Source organism: Elgaria multicarinata, chromosome 18, assembly GCF_023053635.1.
Source record: "Elgaria multicarinata webbii isolate HBS135686 ecotype San Diego chromosome 18, rElgMul1.1.pri, whole genome shotgun sequence".
Classification (NCBI taxonomy): domain Eukaryota; kingdom Metazoa; phylum Chordata; class Lepidosauria; order Squamata; family Anguidae; genus Elgaria; species Elgaria multicarinata.
The window spans coordinates 8,162,839-8,181,442 of record NC_086188.1 but is presented as its reverse complement, the minus strand read 5'-3'; the positions used below and the strand labels follow the sequence as shown (position 1 = coordinate 8,181,442).

At 47.9% G+C, this 18,604-nt stretch overlaps 2 protein-coding genes across 2 annotated transcripts in view; both read right to left on the bottom strand.

The window, feature by feature from the left end:
- Positions 1 to 3,467, bottom strand: part of MMP17 (matrix metallopeptidase 17) — a 105,604-nt gene extending 102,137 nt beyond the window's left edge. Inside the window, exon 1 of the mRNA XM_063144044.1 lies at positions 3,433 to 3,467. The gene's annotated coding sequence lies outside the window, so the exon portion shown is untranslated. The remainder of the gene's footprint in view (positions 1 to 3,432) is intronic.
- PUS1 (pseudouridine synthase 1) overlaps positions 1 to 18,604 on the bottom strand; it is a 364,184-nt gene that overhangs the window by 256,144 nt on the left and 89,436 nt on the right. The window lies entirely within an intron of this gene.

The following is an 18,604-nucleotide window of genomic DNA, read 5'->3' as shown; positions in this document are numbered from 1 at the left end:
CCTGTGATACAAACAGGGTTGGTTTTCTCCCACCTATGGCGCACCCAAGAACAAAAATCCCACCGACTGGGATGGGAAGACAAATCTTCACTGGTCATCAAACTTATGTACTGTGAAGTACAAACTTAAATACTCCCACACTGTGCTGTCCGTTTCTGTTCTGCCTTTCAATTACAGATGACTTTTCAGACACTAGTGTGTTTTCTGGGTTCCTGTTCTAGGATCCTATGGGGTGCATAGACAAGGAGAAGAAACCCTTCATCCTTGGAACACAAGAAGTTCTTGGCTCAACCTTCTCCAATGAGGTACCCTCCAGACCTTTTGGACTACAACGCCAAGGATTCCTGACAACTTGCTATGCTGGATATGGCTGAGGAGCATCAAAGATCAAAACATCTGGAGGGCATCATGTTGGGGAAGGCAACTCTGGCCTGTGGGTTTTAAGGTAATCGGTTGGATCCATGTTCAGGGTGCAATGCTATGCAAGTTTAGGCAGAAATACATCTTACAATTCCCAGCCATTCCCTAGCCAGCCATGCCTTCTTGATGTAAGACAGCTTCTTGTGTGCCACTTTAATGAGCAAGCCACAATGTTGAACCAATGAGGCTGCCTTGTAAGGAGTAAAACCAAAACACAAAATCCATCTAGCCCAATGCCACCTCTTCCTGATGGGTGGTGGCTTTCTAGCAAGAGTCTTCTCCAACTCTGCACCCTCAAAATGGTTTGAGAGAGAGAGAGATCTCAGGAAGTGAGTGAGGGATCTTCTGCATGCCAACCATATGCTGTACCATTTCCTGGAGGAGAAGGCTATCAATGGCTACTAGCCCTGATGGCTATGTGCTACCTTCAGTATCTGAGGCAGTAAGCCTATACACACCAGTTGCTAGGGAACATGGGTGGGAAGGTGCTGTTGCACCATGTCCTGCTTTGTTGGTCCCTGGTCAACAGCTGGTTGGCCACTCTGTGAGCAGAGCGCTGAACTAGATGGACCCTTGGTCTGATCCAGCAGGGCTCTTCTGATGTTCTTACTGTTGCTCCATTTCTGCAGCAGTAAATGGGTTTGATCTGAGAACTGAACCTCTCAAAGAAAGGTTGGCTTGGAACCAAGGTGTACCATAACATATGTCACCTGGGCAATTGGCACAAACATCCCTTAGTTACAATAATGATGCGATCATCAAGAAGTCACAAAGAATTGTAGACCAACGGTCCAGCTTCGGTTAGTTAGATAACATCCCCCTCCATCAAAATATTGAGTTGATCTGAAACCATGCTTTAACGGCTTCCTTTCTTCCCTCTAGGCTATTTTCTTTTGCAACACTCCAAGGAACCCAACACACAAGCCAACTCTTCTCTCCACTAGATCACACCTAGCAAACTGGCAGCCCAAATGACCTTCCTTCTTCCCATATCGTCATCCACATCTTCAAACCTGCCCAAACATATTTATCTGAAAATTTATTTCCCACGTTTCTCCCATCACAGAATTCAAAGCGGCACACAGAGGGTCCCCGAGTGTCTCCCATTCAAGTTCTGACCCGCCATAAACCTTCTTAGCATTAGCAAGCGTAACATGTACCTTCAGAAACCATGTCCTGGGACATGTTAACAAAGGCATGGTTAAAAAGAATAAGAAAGGTCTGCTCAGTTTCCCTTACGACGAAAACCAAACCTGTCCTGTAAAGTTGTGCAAGTTATCCCATGCTTTTAATATCATTGTTTACTTTGGATTTTGCCTATCAATGGCCCTGATCTGTGGCTACTCAGAGAAGCAATGCATTCCATAAGCGTGCTCGGTAGAAGAGAGTTCCTTACAGAACCTGCTCATCCATGGAGGGGGAGACAAAACTTGTGACAAAATATATTCCTTCCCCCAAAGGCGCATCTGAACAATAGAATAACTTCTAAGAACACAGAAGTTGGCCATTCCCAACCAAGGAAAGACAGAGCCCTTCTGCATTTCTGGAGGATGGAGCATCAGAGATGGCCAACATCTATACTAGCAATGGAATTAACAAGCCACCACCAGCTTCTTAAATAGCCTTCAGGGCTCAGAAGCAAACACAGATTCCAGGGAACAGCTTCCAAGAATTATCCAAATATGGATGGGTTGGGATAAGCACAATGCCACGGCAACGCTGGTTCTGGGTACCGCTTCAGCGCCAACCATGTTCATTGAGCCATCTTGTTCAGTCTCCCCAGAGTAAATTTCGATTGCACAAAGAAATCGCCTCCTCTTTATTAACACAGATACGAATGTTTCGGGAAAGGGAAGGGGGAGATTATTTCCATATTTTAGATGAGGAAACAGAACCACCTTCAGGGATTTAACTAAATAATTCTACAGCCAGTATTAACGACATACACCCTCCTGTGCACTCACAAGATATGGAGCCATTCGTATGAATAGGTTACTCCATCAGCCTAAAACCAAAGCGGCAGAAAAATGATTAATTCCCCCCTCCTTTATCGACGGATTTAAAAAGCTAGGGAAAGTTGTGGTTCCCTAGGTAGTGGGGGCATTGCTCCCAACTGCAGTCCTGCCTCCCAACACGCCAAAGGCCACAAGCAAGTGACTAACCTCACGATCTTTTCCTTGCCTACTCAGAGGTAAGCCTGGGCGCGTGTCCCAGGTGACTGGAGCTTACTCTCAGGTCAGTGGGCAGAGGATTGGTGGGACCTTCTGCCCACTGACCTAGGAGGATGAGAGACCACCGTGGGGGCTTACTTCCGAGTAAACACGTGCAGCAAGACCCCCGCAGTGACACACTCTCCTTACGCACGCACGCCCCCCCCCCGAAAAAGACACCCTCATGCAAAAATGGCACGGAAAAGAGTCGCTATGAATATCTGCTGCGGTTAACTTCCGAGGAAAACATGCCTAGCTTGAAAGGTTCTCGGAAGCAAGGGAGGAGAGCCAGGCAATAATTAAATAAAATCAATACACAAATAAGGAAAACAACCTGTTTCCTCCCAACACACACACACACACACACACACTGCCTGCCACCAGTTCAACGGATCGCACCAACCTTCTAACAGCCCCCCATCAACACACACACACATCCCCCCACCCAAGGATACAAGAGAAGCCCTCTCCTTGATCGTGTGACCGACGCTACCCCAAAGAGGAAAAGCCAGAAGCTTTGCTCGCAACCAACAGAAGCAAGGCGGCGAGGGCGGTCGGGGGAGGGGGGGGTTGGCCTCCCCCCCCCCACAGCTCGGGGAGAACTTCCACCCTTGCGGCCATCGACAAGGCAAGAGAAAGCCGGATCGGTCTCTTTCTCCCCCCGGGGAAAATGAACGGAGCGACAGTGGGCTTTTGCTTACGACGCGCGCCTCCTCCTTTCTCCCAAACCCCCTCCAAAGGGGGGGGCACAATAATTTAGAGTATTTTTTTTAAAAAATAATAATCTTGAGGATCAACTTACAACTCCCAGCGTAATATCCTCGGCGGTCGCTGTGGGCGCTGCCAAGGTCCGCCGCGAAGCCAGGCAAAAGGCGAGCATCAGAAACATCTCCTGAGGGGAAGCGCTTTGCCTGGGGGCTCCGCTCCACAGCATCCCTCCTTTCCCGTTTTAGTCCTCCGCCTCTGCCGCCGCCACCTCCTCCTCCTCCAGCCGCTGAGCCTCCGAGGAGGAGGGGACCAGAGGACGCCCGGCTCCGGCGATCCGCAAGGGGAAAGAGGCGGAGGGCGACATCCGAGCTCGACCGCCTTCGGATGCCGCTGCTGCTGCTGCCGGGACTCGCCTCGCCAAGCGCGAGCGTCAAGACGCGTCGAGGATCGGCGGTCGCATTGTAAGTCCCTGCTCCGGCGTTTCCTCTCCACGCAGACGCCGGACGGGAAAGAAAAAAAAAGTGTGTGTGTGTGTGGAGAGAGAGGGAGAGGTGGGGGCGTTTAAAAATAATGATTTAAAGGCAGATCCAAGAAGGGGCCAAAAAAGAAGACGACGGAGAAGAAACCCCTTCCAAGTTTTCTTCGTGCGTAAAAGGCTCCCCTTCGATGCCCAGCCGTGCGCCTCGCCGTTTTGGAGAGGTTGGTTTCGGGGAGGGGAGAGAGGCTACGAAAAGCTCTCCGGCTCCCTAAATCGCACACAGAACTGGTGGCAGGTCTTTCCGGGCGACGAGTGCTGCTTTCCCCTCCTGGCTGCTCTTCTCCTCTCCTCCGAAAGGAAAACAAAACGAAACCCGGCTCCGTCGTGCGCCCTCGCCGGCCTTTCCAAAGCAGCGCTCGCCCGCTCGCCGCCCAAGAACCCGCAGCAGCTGGGTCACCGACGCTGGCGCCTCGCAGCCTTCGCCCGCCTCTCTGAACGCTGCCGAGCAGCAGCCGGGGAAGTCCTTCGAATGAAGAGAAGAGGAGAGGCGGAGGGGGGAGGAGCCTTGCAGAAAGGGGAGGAGCCCGATCGGCCTCGGGAAAGGCTGGGAGGGGAGTCGCCTCCTCGGGAGGCGGCCGTTGGCTGCCATCGGATGCGCGCTTGCTTGCGGGAAGGCCCCCGCGGACCTCAGCCCGTCAAGGGTGGTGCGGAGGCTGCGTGAAGTCCGATTGAATTCCCTGGGGAGAGGCGAAGGGGAGGGGGCTTCCCTGCGAGTAAAACACACACCCAGCCGAATCGGGCTGCGTTTCTGCGTGCTGCGGAGGCTGCGATCTCGCACGCTTCGTCCGTGGGGAAAAGTAAGCCCAATTGAAGTCACTGCGGAGAGGGCTCCTTGCGAGTAAACACCCCCAGCCGGATCGGGCTGCCAAAACGTGCCCCCACCCCCGAAGGCAGGGCGCGTATCCTGCGGGCGAGGCTTTCCTTTGGCCTCTTACTCAAGAGGAAGCCCTACCGTGAGCGACAGTTGCCAATCCTCTGGAATTGATTTACTTTATTATCACTACTGCATTTATCATCAGCACACGCTCCCTCGTAAGGGTTAGGTTTCCTTACCAAACAAGACGTAAAACGCAACATTAAAATGCAAGCTGGCTGTAGCATCCAGCAAGCTATGCCAAAGTTAGTCTAACTTAAGTCCCATTCATTTCAATGAGTCTACTCTAAGTAAGACTAACATGGGATACTCTTAATTTCACACATGCACAGAAATGCAGCGTAAAAATCTTTCTGGTTGGAGAAAAGACAAGTGGCTCAATTCTAGACAACGCAAAACACACACAGCATTCAATCTTCCCCAAGATGGTGCCCTCCAGCTGTTTTGGATTACAGTACCCAACACTCCTGGCTGGAGATGATGGGAGTTGAAGTGAGACATACATTGTTTGTGTCTGTTTTATATGCTAGCTGTTTAAATGCCCTGAGCGAATAAAAATGGCATTTGCCTGGTGTTGAAAAACCCGTCAAAGTGGCCATTATGAGGAGACAATTCTGCAGCTGCGGTGCTACCATGGCTAAGGCCCTGTCTCTAAAAGCCACTTCTCTCACCTCAGTTGTCAGGGGCCCATGGAGCAGGGTCTTTGAAGAGGCTCTTGTTTGGTATACAGATGAGATGATTTTCCAATTTGTATTTCTGGCTCAGATTAATATATTCCTCAACATTTCAGACAATTGCAAATTTCTCAATTGGGGAGGTCCATCAACAATGGGCTACGGTGTAGAAAACCTACCCTCCTGACTCCCATGAATCCAGCATCTTCAAGTGGCCCTGATTTCCCAGAGAGAACACCCATTTATTGCCCTAATTCCAGTCAACAGGTTTATGCCTTGATGGGCTCAATAAAGATCAACAGGTAACAGGAGTCAGCATAAGAATTCAATCAGGTTCAGTTCCTAATGGATAAGCTATCATGGTGCCGAGTTTGAGGTTTCTAACGTCAACCGAAAAAAAGTTGTAGGCTTTTTTGGATTTCAATGCAAGTCTATGGGGGGGGGGAAGCGGAGCTCCGATCCAGATCCGGAGCTTCGCAGCGAACCGGAGCGGACTGTAGGCGGATCGGAGCAGATCGGAGCAGACCCAATCTGGAAGTTGCGAATCTGGAAGAGAAGCGGATGGGGGGGGGGGTCCTTGCACACCCCTACTAATCAGCATAACTACCCCCCCAAGCAATCCAGTAATGAGCTGGCAGAATAAACCCCAATGATATCAGAAAGTCCAATACTATGTCGGGAAGCTTTGCAGGTTAGCTAAGAGTTGTCTCTAGCAAAGATTACTGCTTAAATACAGGGGAGCGGCCACTATGGATCAGAACCAGGCATTCGATCCTGGGTGATTGGTGCCCCTCACGGGATGGCTCTGCTCCACCCTCTAATTGACACCGCTGTAAAGGAGACACCCCTGAACCACCATTTCCCAGAGAGGCCTCCTCCTCCTCCTGCCCTCTACCCATGGAAGGCTCCTCCGGGTGGGGAAGCAGGAGCCTCCATCCAAGTCAGGTCTTTCGGCTGTGGAGATAGTCCATATCAGCGTCCTGTCTCTCTCCCCCTGCCAGTTGGCAACCCAGTGGGAGGCCTGATAGCACTGAGCTTTTAGAACATCAGAAGAGCTCTGCTGGATCAGAACAAGGGTCCATCTAATCAAATGCTCTGTTCACACAGTGTCCAACCAGCTGTCAACAATAGGCTGACCCTATGAAAAGGAGGACAGGGCTCCTGTCTCTTTAACAGTTGCAGAGAAAAGGGATTTTCAGCAGGTGTCATTTGTATATATGGGGAACCTGGTGAAATTCCCTCTTCATCACAACAGTTAAAGCTGAAGGTGCCCTGCCCTCTTTTATATCTGGTCACTCTAGTATAGCTCCTGCAGCTTTAACTGTTGTGATGAAGAGGGAATTTCACCAGATGCTACATGCATTTAAATGACACCTGCTGAAATTCCCTTTTCTACGCAACTGTTAAAGAGACAGGAGCCCTGTCCTCCTTTTCATATAATCACCCTACCCTCCCACCCATGTTCCCCAGCAACTGGTGTAGGCTTATTGCCTATATACACCAATTTTCAGGCTTCTGATGGCTGGGCCTGATCCTGCAGCGACTCCTTCTGGCTCAGAGTTCCATAGTCCTGCCCCTCCCCCCCCCCATACTGGGACAAGGCCTTACCTCAAGGCAGAGAGGATGGCTTCATCCATCCATCTTAATGCAGGGCCTGGCCCCTATGGGTGGAGGCAGTTGTCTCCCAAGTCCTCATCCAAGGGCGGGGGAGAATCCTCGACCCACTTACCTGGGGATAAAGGGGGTCCCGGATGGAGGGCTAACGCTCCAAAAGCCAGTTCATCCATTCCATCTTCTTCTCCTGGTCAGATTTTTGCATGTGTGGGAAGAAAAGAAGACAGAAGAAGAGGTGGAGAAACCTGGGATGGTTGTGAGAAGAAGACATTGTTGTCTGTTCTCCTCCGCCAACCCTAACATTCCACGAATGAAGCAAAACGGTGTCGCAATAAGAGCCGTGTCAGACGTGCCCCAGGATTCTGGTTCTTCTGCTCCAGTCCCCTTCCATCATCCCAGTCTTCAGTTCACCATGAGTTTGTTTGGGTGTATTCCTCAAATAAACGCTCGCTCTGCCATTATCCCCGGCCAATTGCCGGTGAACTCCGTGCAGAAAGGGTCAGACACACGTACCCTGAGAACTGCACAGCTTACCATTAGCACAGTCAGGCTGCGACAATTTACTTCCTCTCTCAAGACCGGAGGAAAGCAAACGGCGCTTGTTTCAGCCGCGCCAAGGCAAATTTATTTTAATAATTCAAACTCTTGCAGGGCAAGAGATGTTTGCCACAGGCTAAACTCACAACCGCTTTCCCCCCTTCCTCTGAAGCCTGTCTCTGTGTCTTCTCACTTCCCAGGCCCACGGCTCTTCAGAGAACTTCAAGCCTGCCCCGGTCCCATGGAATCACTGTCGGAGTATGATCGTGTCAAGCAGCCATTCAAATGAACGCTGGGTCCCGGTGCCGAGGGGGATTGGCAGCAGGTGTTCTTAGATCATCTGTATACTGGAAGTGGAACAGAAGTGCCAAGAATGCAAAGGGTGTGCATTGGTGCCTTTGAGGCTACCTGGGTGCAATATCAGCACACCTGGAGGCTTGATGCAGCTGGAGAAGGGGGTCACTGCCAGGAAAAATCCCCATCTAGCAACACACCAGTCAAACCCCAACAGTTCTGCACTGTGATAAAGCAGCAGTTTCTGCAGCTGAAACTCTCCCCTCAGCCTGAGTTCGATCCCAGAGGAAGCTGGTTCTCAGGCAGCCGGCTCGGGTTGACTCAGCCTTCCATCCTCCCAAGGTCGGTAAAATGAGTAAACTGCCCAGAGAGCCCTGGCTATGGGAGCGGTTAGCTGGGGGAAAGGTAATAACGGCCGGGGAAGGCAACGGCAAACCACCCCGCTATAAGGCCTGCCAAGAAAACGTCAGCGAAAGCTGGCGTCCCTCCAAGAGTCAGTAATGACTCAGTGCTTGCACGAGAGGTTCCTTTCCTTTCCTTCACATGTGTGGAACCGTAAGAGCTGGATAGGGGTTTCACAGGCCATTTAGTGCACTCCGTTGCTTAATGTAAGAAAACTAGAGCTACAGCATCAATGAATGAATGAATGGCCTGTTCAGACGACACGCTAAACCATGGTTAGGCCGCTAACCCTTTTGCAGCAAATGGTTCGTGAGCGTGTTTAAACCATGGTTATGTAGCCACCATAGTTACAAATGGTTCACACGACACACTAAGTCATGGTTCACATGATATGCTAAGCCATAATGTTTAGCTCAAAATGCTTAACCACAGTGGTTTAGTGTGTTGTCTGAACAGGGTCAATGAATGAATCATTATTATTTTATTTTTAATTATTTTAAAATGATTTCAAATTCTTTGAAATTATATTAGGGAGCAATCTTATGATTCCTGGGTGAGCATCTCAGGGGCATAGGATTGTTTAGATTCCTGTTTCTGACCTTGGAAGGGGGAGTCAAAGATCCCACCTTTCACAGCTGCATGGAAAGAAGCACACTGGCTGCCCTCCAAGGTTGGAAAAGTGACGCTGGAGGAGGAAGAGACTGGAGAATCTCTTCTCGGTCATCCCAGAGTGCAGGACACGGAATAACGGGCTCAAGTTACAGGAAGCTGGACATCAGGAAAAACTTCCTGACTGTTAGAGCAGTACAACAATGGAACCAGTTATCTAGGGAGGTCATGGGCTCTCCCACACTAGAGGCTTTCAGGAGGCAGCTGGACAGCCATCTGTCAGGTATGTGCTAAGGTGGATTCCTGCATTGAGCAGGGGGTTGAAGTCGATGGCCTTATAGGTCCCTTCCAACTCTACTATTCTATGATTCTATGAGAAGTCAGGATATGAGTTATTCTGAGCCTCCTCCTTTGCTCCTTCTCCAAAGTGTCCTTGCTAGATGGGCTAAAATCCCATCTAACAAAATCTGCAGGGTGGGAGATTGGGGAGGCAAAGATCACCTCCTCTCCCCCCCTCCATGCATTGGATGATTGGACAACTCTGAGTTTAGGAACTTCTAATCACCAAGGGTGCAATCAATAGGATTGCACCCTGAAATTATTTAAAGTTATTTTTTAAAATTATGTTTATTTTTTTAAAAAAAACAATCCATCCCTCACAAGACAGCTTACAATATGACACAAACATGATCATACAAATTACAATTCAACACACACACACACAGAGTATTAGTATTAGTAGTAACAATAATGTTTTAAAGCACCAAATGCAGAATGGAATAAATGTCTTCTTCTTCTTCTTCTCCTTCTTCTCCTTCTCCTTCTCCTTCTCCTCCTCCTCCTCCTCCTCCTCCTCCAAGCCAGCAGTGATGTGGGACCACCACTGCAAAAGTCTGTCCAGCCTTTCTCTGAAGACCTCCAGCAAAGGAGCTGTCCAGCAGCATCAACAAGCAGCGATTCCCAGAACAGCAGGCAAGGAGCTGTCCAGAAGATACCTTGAGTAGGCACGGGTCTATGTAGACTGTTGCCCCAGCAGTATTCAGGCAACAATGGAGGGTTTAAATACTCCGCCTAGCTGATTCACTCTTCCTAATGGGTGAGTAAATGGGGTTCTGATCCTACCCATAATTGGATGTCATTCCTCTCCTCTCTTTCTTGTGGGTCTCCTGTTGACAGCTGGTTCACCACTGTGTGAACAGAATGCTGGACTAGATGGACCCTTGGTCTGATCCAGCGAGGCTCTTCTGATGTTCTTCATGCCTGACCACCCCAATTATAAATGATTACTTTTTAAAATTAGAATAACAATATTATTTTTAAATTCTTTTATTGTTGCGTTTCAACCGTGTTTGTGTTATTCTTGTTTTAATCAAGTTGTATTCATGGGGGTAAGCTGCCTGGAGTGCCATTTTTCTTGGTAGAAAGGCAGGGTACAAATCAAATCAATAAGGAAGAAAGGAGATACAGGGGCAGTATCAAAGGAAGTCCTTCTTCACCCAGCACATAGTTACAACGATGGCGTTCACTACAAGGAGATTTAGTGATGGCCATGTATTTGGATAGTTTTAAAAGGGGGTTGGACAAATTCATGGCACAGAAGACTCTTAATGGCTACTAGTCCTGATGGGTCTTTGCTACCTACAGTATCAGGAGCAGTTTGCCTATGTACGCCAGTTGCTGGGGAACATGGGCAGGAGGGTGTTGTTGCACTCCTGCTTCTGGGTTTCCTGTGGGAAGCCAGTTGACCACTGGATGGACTCAATGCTGGACTAGATGGACCCTTGGTCTGATCCAGCATGGCTCTTCTTAGGTTCTTATGAAGGATGCCATGGCAGGCAGTCCCAGGATGAAGTAAGGGTGAAGAATGAAACCTATGAAGGATGCTGTCATGTCTAACCCTACTGCCCCTGTTTTGGGAGAAGAAAGATTCAGAACTAGAAGACGTAGCACCAGGCACCAGCCAGCCTATACCAGTGGGGGAGGAAGCTCTCATGGGTGATTCCCCAGCTTGGAGTCAGCCCTCTCCAGAGCTTATCTCCTCAAGGCCAAATCCTACACACTCGGTGGGAAGTGAGGTATCTTCCGGTGGTGAGCGTTCCGACAAGCTAGCTGATGCTAGGGTCTGCTGGAAGCTCAAATGCACGGGGCAGAAGGAAGGCATGAGAAAGTCGGTTCGATTACACCAGAACCTGCCTCCGCACTGGGCTCTCTGAAGTTATGGGTGTTTGTGAAGTGGCTTCCTATTCTTCTTGATCAGACAACTGTCTTGCTTAGTTCGCATAGTTTTGCCTAGGGGGACGTTTCCAAGAGGTTAGACTCTCTTCAGGGAGAAGAGGCATTTGTTGCTTAATAAAAGCTTTGTGGATTACTTAGCAAGCCATCATTTGTTGTAAACCGCCCAGAGAGCTTCGGCTGGGGGGTGGTATATAAATGTAATTAATTAAATAAATAAATAAATAAATAAATAAATCATTTGCCTCCCATTGAAAGCAGGAGTTTTCTGAGAACCATGACAGATGCCGTGGCAGGCAGTCCCAGGATGAAGTAAGGGTGAAGGATGAAGCCTATGAAGGATGCCATGGCAGGCATTGGTGCAGTGCCAGCCCGAATGGGCAGCTGTCATGCCCGTGCCAGGCCAGGTGCTAATACCAGACTTGTTAGTCTCTGTCCTCATCACCTGCTGGTTTCTGGGGAGGTCATTTCTAGGCTCCAGGAGATGTGGTCCTGGCTCTGGGCCACATCTCCCTCTGCCCTCTCCACCTCTTTCAGCAACATCCCTACCGTCCTCTTCAATCTTCATCTTGGCAGCGCCGTTCTCCTCTTTCCGCTTGCCTGTACCTCTTAATCTCTCCCTTCTCTTCTGCTATTAATCTTTCATTATAACGGTGTTATTTAACTTGCTAACGTATCCGGGGAGACAAGAGGCGCGGGACGGAAGTCATGCAGGATCGCGTTCAACGTGAAGAACATAAATTTTTATACAGAGTTACATTAGGCTCGGCTTGTCAGTCACGATTATGCTGCAGGAGAGGAGGCGAAGGTTCTCCGTGAAGTCTGTTGGGCTTCTCCCATGGCAAAGGGGGGGATCGTGCTAATGTGGAGCAAAGGTGGCATTTGGCATTTCCGATGCAATAAAAGAGCGTCCCTTTTTGAGCCGGGAGAGGGGGCAGGATGGGACACTCCCCTTTCTTTTCAAAATTGCCCAACTAATGTCCTACTGATGTCTTCGGCGCCTCCTACCAACATTTTCCTGAATATTTTATTTATTTATTTATTGCACTTATATGCTGCTCCCATAGCCAGGGCTCTCTGGGCAGTTTACAGAAATTCTAAAATTAAGATTAAAATGAGTATACAAAATTTAAAATTTCTAAAACATAGAACATACACACATAAAGCATTAAAAACTATTAAAAAACTAAAACGTGGGTAATTAAGATGTGCCGCCATATGCCTGGGCAAAGAGGAAAGTCTTAACCTGGCGCCGGAAAGATAGCAGCGTTGGTGACGGGCGAGCCTCATCAGGGAGATCGTTCCATAGTCTGGGGGCCACCACTGAAAAGGCCCTGTCCCTCGTTGCCACACTCCGAGCCTCTCTCGGAGTAGGCACCTGGAGGAGGACCTTAGATGTGGAACGTAGTGACCGGGTATATTCACATCGGGAGAGGCGTTCTAACAGGTATTGTGGTCCCAAGCCGAGTAAGGCTTTATAGGTCAAAACCAGCACCTTGAATTGGGCTCAGAAACATACAGGCAGCCAGTGCAAGCGGACCAGAGCAGGTGTTATGTGGTTGAACCTTCTGGTTCCCGAAATCAATCTGGCCGCTGCATTTTTCACGAGCTGCAGCTTCCGAACCGTCTTCAAAGGCAACCCTATGTAGAGTGCATTGCAGTAATCTAACTTGGAGGTTACCAGAGCATGGACAACTGAAGCCAGGTTATACCTGTCTAGATAGGGGCGTAGCTGGGCCACCAACCGGAGTTTGTAGAAGGCGCTCCTTGCCACTGAGGTCACCTGAGCCTCAAGTGACAATGATGGATCTAAAGGAACCCCCAAGCTACAAACCTGCTCCTTCAGGGTGAGTGCAATCCCATCCAGAACTGGTAGAACACCCCCCATCCTGTCAGTGAAATCACCTACTAACAGCATCTCAGTCTTGTCTGGATTGAGTTTCAATTTATTAGCCCTCATCCACTCCATTGTCGTCTATGTAGGCCATGTTGGCAGGAGATAATGGTGATGGAGGCTGGTGATTCCAAAATCAGTGGGGTGGTAAATCTGCTCCGGGTTTCACTCAGAACTTTAAAGGAGCTATCCAAGATCCTGAGCCCATTTGGGGGTAGGGGTCCAGCACCACGGATAGCTCTTTTCTGACTGGTTCTGATTGAAACCAGTAGCTGATTCCCCGCTCCACCAACAGCAAAGCCACCAGCCTCCACTGGATAATGGGACATATCCAGAGGGGATCAGGATTGGAAAGGGTGCTCTGTCTGCTTTCTCTGTACCATGCAGAACTTTATATACTGTACCTCTATCATGCTTCCAGACCCTTTGGCCTTGTCTTCACAGGCAACTCCAACTCCCTGATGATGTCGGTTGTCCTTTTCAGCAGATATCTCAGTTCTACGACATCCTTTTTGACATGTGGCGGCAGCGTGAGGACACTGATTTAATGACATACCTCTTTCTTTTTCACAGTAAAAGCTCCAGATGTCCTGCTTGCAGCAGTGCTGGGAAAAGAGTCCCTGCGGTCCAGACAAGGTCAAGTCCAAAAGCAAGGTCATACGCAGTCCAAAGCCTAACAAGAAGAGCCAGAGAAAAGCTGAAATACAAGTCAAGGAGATGTTCCTCAGGCACTGTTCCAGCACCTAGTGCCTGGAACAGAAGACTTTTTAAGGCTGAGCCTTCGCAGCCCCACCCAAAGCACAGCTGCAGGCTGGTAGTGCCATTTGAGGAAAGGTCTCTTCATGAGCGTACTTTGTTCACGGGGAGTCCCCATGCCCATGGAATGCACTTTTGAAGTTGGTGCATCTTGACGGTGAAACACTTCTGCTCTCTGGGGTGAGGTGGCCACTTGGCATCTGCCTCCAGGTCCAAGAGGAGGCTAATTTAGGGATGTACATCACTGGGAAATCTCGTTGTTCTTTGGCTCGCTAGAGTTCTGCAGTGTGCCCAACTTGCTTTGCACCTGTGAGCTGAACTGTGGGCTGTTCCCTGAAATTTGCAAACTTTTTGTGTAGTTTTTTGGGGGAGGGGGTCTGAAAATTGCTCAGATTTCTGAGCATTCTGTGCAAATTATAGCCAAAATTGCCAAAATTATGCCAAATCGGCAGAAATTATATCATAATTTGTGTAAATTTGGCCAGAATTTGCACAAATGTGGCCACCATTGCAGAAACTTCCCTCCCCTGCCCCCCACAAAACATGCAAAATTCCTGGAACGTCCATAAACTGGCCCAATTCAGTGCAGATCGAGTTGGGCGCCACCGGGAGAACTGGAACCCAGTCTGGTGCGCCGAGCATAGGAAAACCCACGCACTCCACCCCGCAAATGGATTTCTTTGAATCCCTTGGCTAACTACGTCATGAGGGGAGGTAAGGTTGATGGCTGACTCCCCCATGAGTTCAGGTTTCCTCTGATCCACCTCAAGGTCCCCCAGACACAAGCAGATCTTTGGAGATGCTTGGCTCGAGGAGTTCACGGCGATTCTTTGCACAGGAGTCCTCCTGAAAGGGCATGACATTGGTTAACGTTTTTATAGACTTTGGGTCAGCCATGTCACTCGCAGCACAGGAAAACAAATGCAGCCTGCCTCCTGGCACAAGTTGTTGGAGGGGGAGTGCAAGAGCAGGAGAGGGAAATTGACCTCGTATCTTGCTTGTGGATTTCCTGGAGGCATCTGACCGGCCACTGCAGAAAACCAGATGCTGGCCAGGGAGACCTTTGGTCTGAACCAGCCCAGTTCTTAAATTCAACTGTGTATTTTGCTTCTAGGCTGCACTGTACTTTAATGTCTCCGTTTGATCTATTCTCTTGATTATTCTTTTGGAAAGTTGCCTTAAAATAAATAAACCCCTACTCTCTCTATTACTTTTCTATCAATTCCTGTCCCCATCCGGCTGGGTTCATGGCATTCTCTCCGGACCTGGCACTATTGTTTTATAAGGCTTGGATCCAAAAATCATTTAGCACAGCCTGCCTCAACCTGGCCCCCTCTAGATGTTTTGGATCACAAACAGTATGAGGGATGTCTGCTGGGGGAGGATTACATTGTCAGCCAACAGCCTCCCTCCTCTGCCTTCAACCCCCCCCCCCACAGAGGCATTTTGGGGTCACAGTTAGCTGCAGGGAGGAAAAAAGTTCCATGAACCTCCTCAGATAGACTGGTCTTAGGGTCCCCTTTCCAATCATCCTCCCTCACCTCAGCCTTCCTCAATGCAGCACCCTCCATACATTTTGAACCACACCTCCCATCATTCCCAGCCAGCAGGGGATGATAGGATTTGTAGTCCAAAACAATTTTGATATATTCTCTTGATATATATATATATATATATATATTATAAAATATACTGCCCCATACTCGAAGCTCTCTGGGTGGTTTACAAAAGTTAAAAACAGTGAACATTAAAAAGTATACAAATTTGAAACCATCAAAAAATATAAAAACAACAGTGTAGAACAGTATCCATTTTAAACGACGACAGTTCTGGGGTCCATTAAAAAACAAACAAACTTAGCATATGCTATTAAATGCCTGGGAGAAGAGAAAGGTCTTGACCTGGTGCCGAAAAGATAACAGTCTCGGCGCCAGGCGAGCCTCGTCGGGGAGATCATTCCATAATTGGGGGGCCACCACTGAAAAGGCCCCCTGCCTTGTTGCCTACCCTCTCTATCACGTCCCTATTCATTTCTCTCCCAGCCCAAATCCATTCATGGCATTCTCTGTGGATCCGGCGCTGTTATTTTATAAAGCTTGGATCCAAAGACTATTTAACACAGCCTCCCCCAAGCTGGCGCACTCCAGGTGTTTCAAAACACATATCCTCAGCCATCAGAGGGCGAATGGCTTGAGAAGTCAGGATTGTTACGCCCAAACCTCTGGAAGGGCACCACATTGGGGAAAGCTTCTCCCTTGGTCCTCTTGTAAACCTTTTCCGTTTCCTTCCTTCTGCGTGTTTCGCCCCCACTTCCACGCTTCCTTCAAAGTGGCGCCTCTTCTCCAGGGAAGTCTTCCTAGCTTCTGACAAATCCAGGCAACTGTCGAAATGCTCCTAATTATTGGGACTGCTTATTAAAACATCCAACCTTTGCCATATATATATATATATATATATATATATATATATATATATATATATCACATGCCCCGTCACTGCTATGTTCCAGTTGTAAGAAATATTTATCTCAGAATATTTCGTGGCAAGTCGAACATTGCTTAGCAACACCATGAAGAATGATTTTTTATTCCCCCATCTAAGTAGCTTCGCAAGGCTTTCTTATTAGGGTGGCAGTTGACATGATTTCAGTCGGATCACCATTTTCCTGCAGAGGGACACAAAGCCGATATGAATACAGCCCCATTAACAACGGATTGGAAAATGGATTAGCTGGGGGTTGGAGGCAGGCAGGCTTTCTCTGCAACCCGCCCCCCCCCCAAGCCCAGGCTGGAGAGAAAAACAAAAACACAATAACAAAATTCTCTTCCTTGTTTTGCATCTCACAACCACACATTGAGGATTCCACCGGGGAGCTGGGACAGAGGGCATGTTATGTATGTACAGCAACTTTGCCCAACCTCCTGCCTTCCAGATGTTTTGGACTTCAACTCCCATCACTCCCCAGCCAGCATGGGCAATGGTAAGGAATTCTGGGAGTTGTGGTCCAAAACATCTGCAGGGCACCAACTGCAAGAGAAGCTTTCCATCTCAACAGAGAAACAACCTGCAGGTACATCATTCGAGAAGGAAGAGGCTTCCTTCCAGGGCTGATAGTGGGGGTTTCATTCAGTTCTGAGCCCCTGGACCAGTTCTTTCCTTTGTTATTACATTTATATCCCACCTCTCCCCCTCTTGCAAGGAATTCAAGGCAGCTCACATGGTCTCTGTCCTCCTCTCCATTTTATTCTTATTCTGATACGGTGAGAGCTGAGTGCTATCCATTTGGGAAGAGGTTCTAACTGTGAGCTTCATCCCACATACCTGTTTCCCTCGAATTATCCCCTTCAGTGCTAAGCTGTTGTTGTTGCTAGCTAAATCACACCCCAGGCAGCAGCGTTCCTAAGACCCTTTGCGAAGGGTTTAAGGGGGGAAATGTAAAAAAAAAAATCACAAAAAATCAATGGATGACCCAATCTGATTCAAATTTGGTATGCTTAAAGCTCTCCTTAATATCTGTTACTGTGCCAATTTTGATGTCTTTGTCTTTAAAGCTAATGCAGATGTAAGCATTTGTTTAATTTTTCTTTAAGCATATCAAATCCTGCTCCTGCACCCCCAGTGGCTGCTTGGAAAACAACAAATGATTCGCTCAAGATCTAGTAGCAAAATAGGGCGGGTCTTTTCCCTTTATAGCACAATTAAAGCAGGATGCATGGGAGCACTTCACAGTCAAAGCAGATTATAAGCTGGGAAACTTCAGAGTCCTTCACAATAAAAGTAGATTATAAATTGGAAAACTTCGGCGTCCTTTGCACGAAATTTTCAGTGATTGCACAGTATAACGCTGGTGTGATAAAGCTCCATAAGGCTTCCAGAATTATCCATGGTGGCAGTTCTGAGGGAGCAGAAGAAGACCAAAACTTAGCACAAGCCAATAGGTAACCCTGATGATACAAGGCTAGGTTTGGAAAGCCAAATCTGCCTTCTTTAATTGGAAGCTGCATCTATTTCAAAGATATTCGAGGTGGGGAAGAACCCCAGAAGAATTTACGAAACAAAGTGTTAAATTGTTGAAAATGTTTGCCAGGTATAAGTAAAAGAATGCTGTATAACATAAAGAATTTGAGGTATAAGGTTCATCTTAAGTGTGTTGACATTACCCCACAAACTAAGCTTTAACGGTGCCCATCTGTTGATATCTTTGTATTATTCTTACAACAACCCTGTGAGGTAGGTTAGGCTGGGGAAAAATTAAAAGTAAAAATAAGTAAATATTTTACTTATTTACGATGAGGCTCGCCTGGCGCCAACATTGTTATCTTTTCGGCGCCAGGTCAAGACTTTTCTCTTCTCCCAGGCATTTTTAACAGCATTTTAACAGCATTTAACAACATTAAGTTTGTTTTTAATGGACCCCACAATTGTTGTTTTTAAATGGATACTGTTGTTTTTATACTGTTTTTATGTGTGTGTGTGTTTTTTAAATTGTATATTTTTAATGTTTACTATTTTTAAATGTTGTAAACCGCCCAGAGAGCTTCGGCTGTGGGGCGGTATATAAATGTAATTAAATAAAATAAATAAATAAATAAATAAATAAATAAATAAACAGGAAACACCCCCCACCCCCCCGGGCTCCTTTAGCAAATGCTAAGAATCCTCTTCACCTCTCCCAAAATGGGCTTTGAATCTTTGGAAGGTTTTGCTTGGACTGGTTTGCTCTCACTCTGGCCATCGCTGTGGATTTACCTGCTAGATGCATACATTTAACTTTGATGCTGTTTTAAAACGTCAATTTGGTGGAAAGCAAGACTCGAATGACAAATACAAAATGTGCTAATT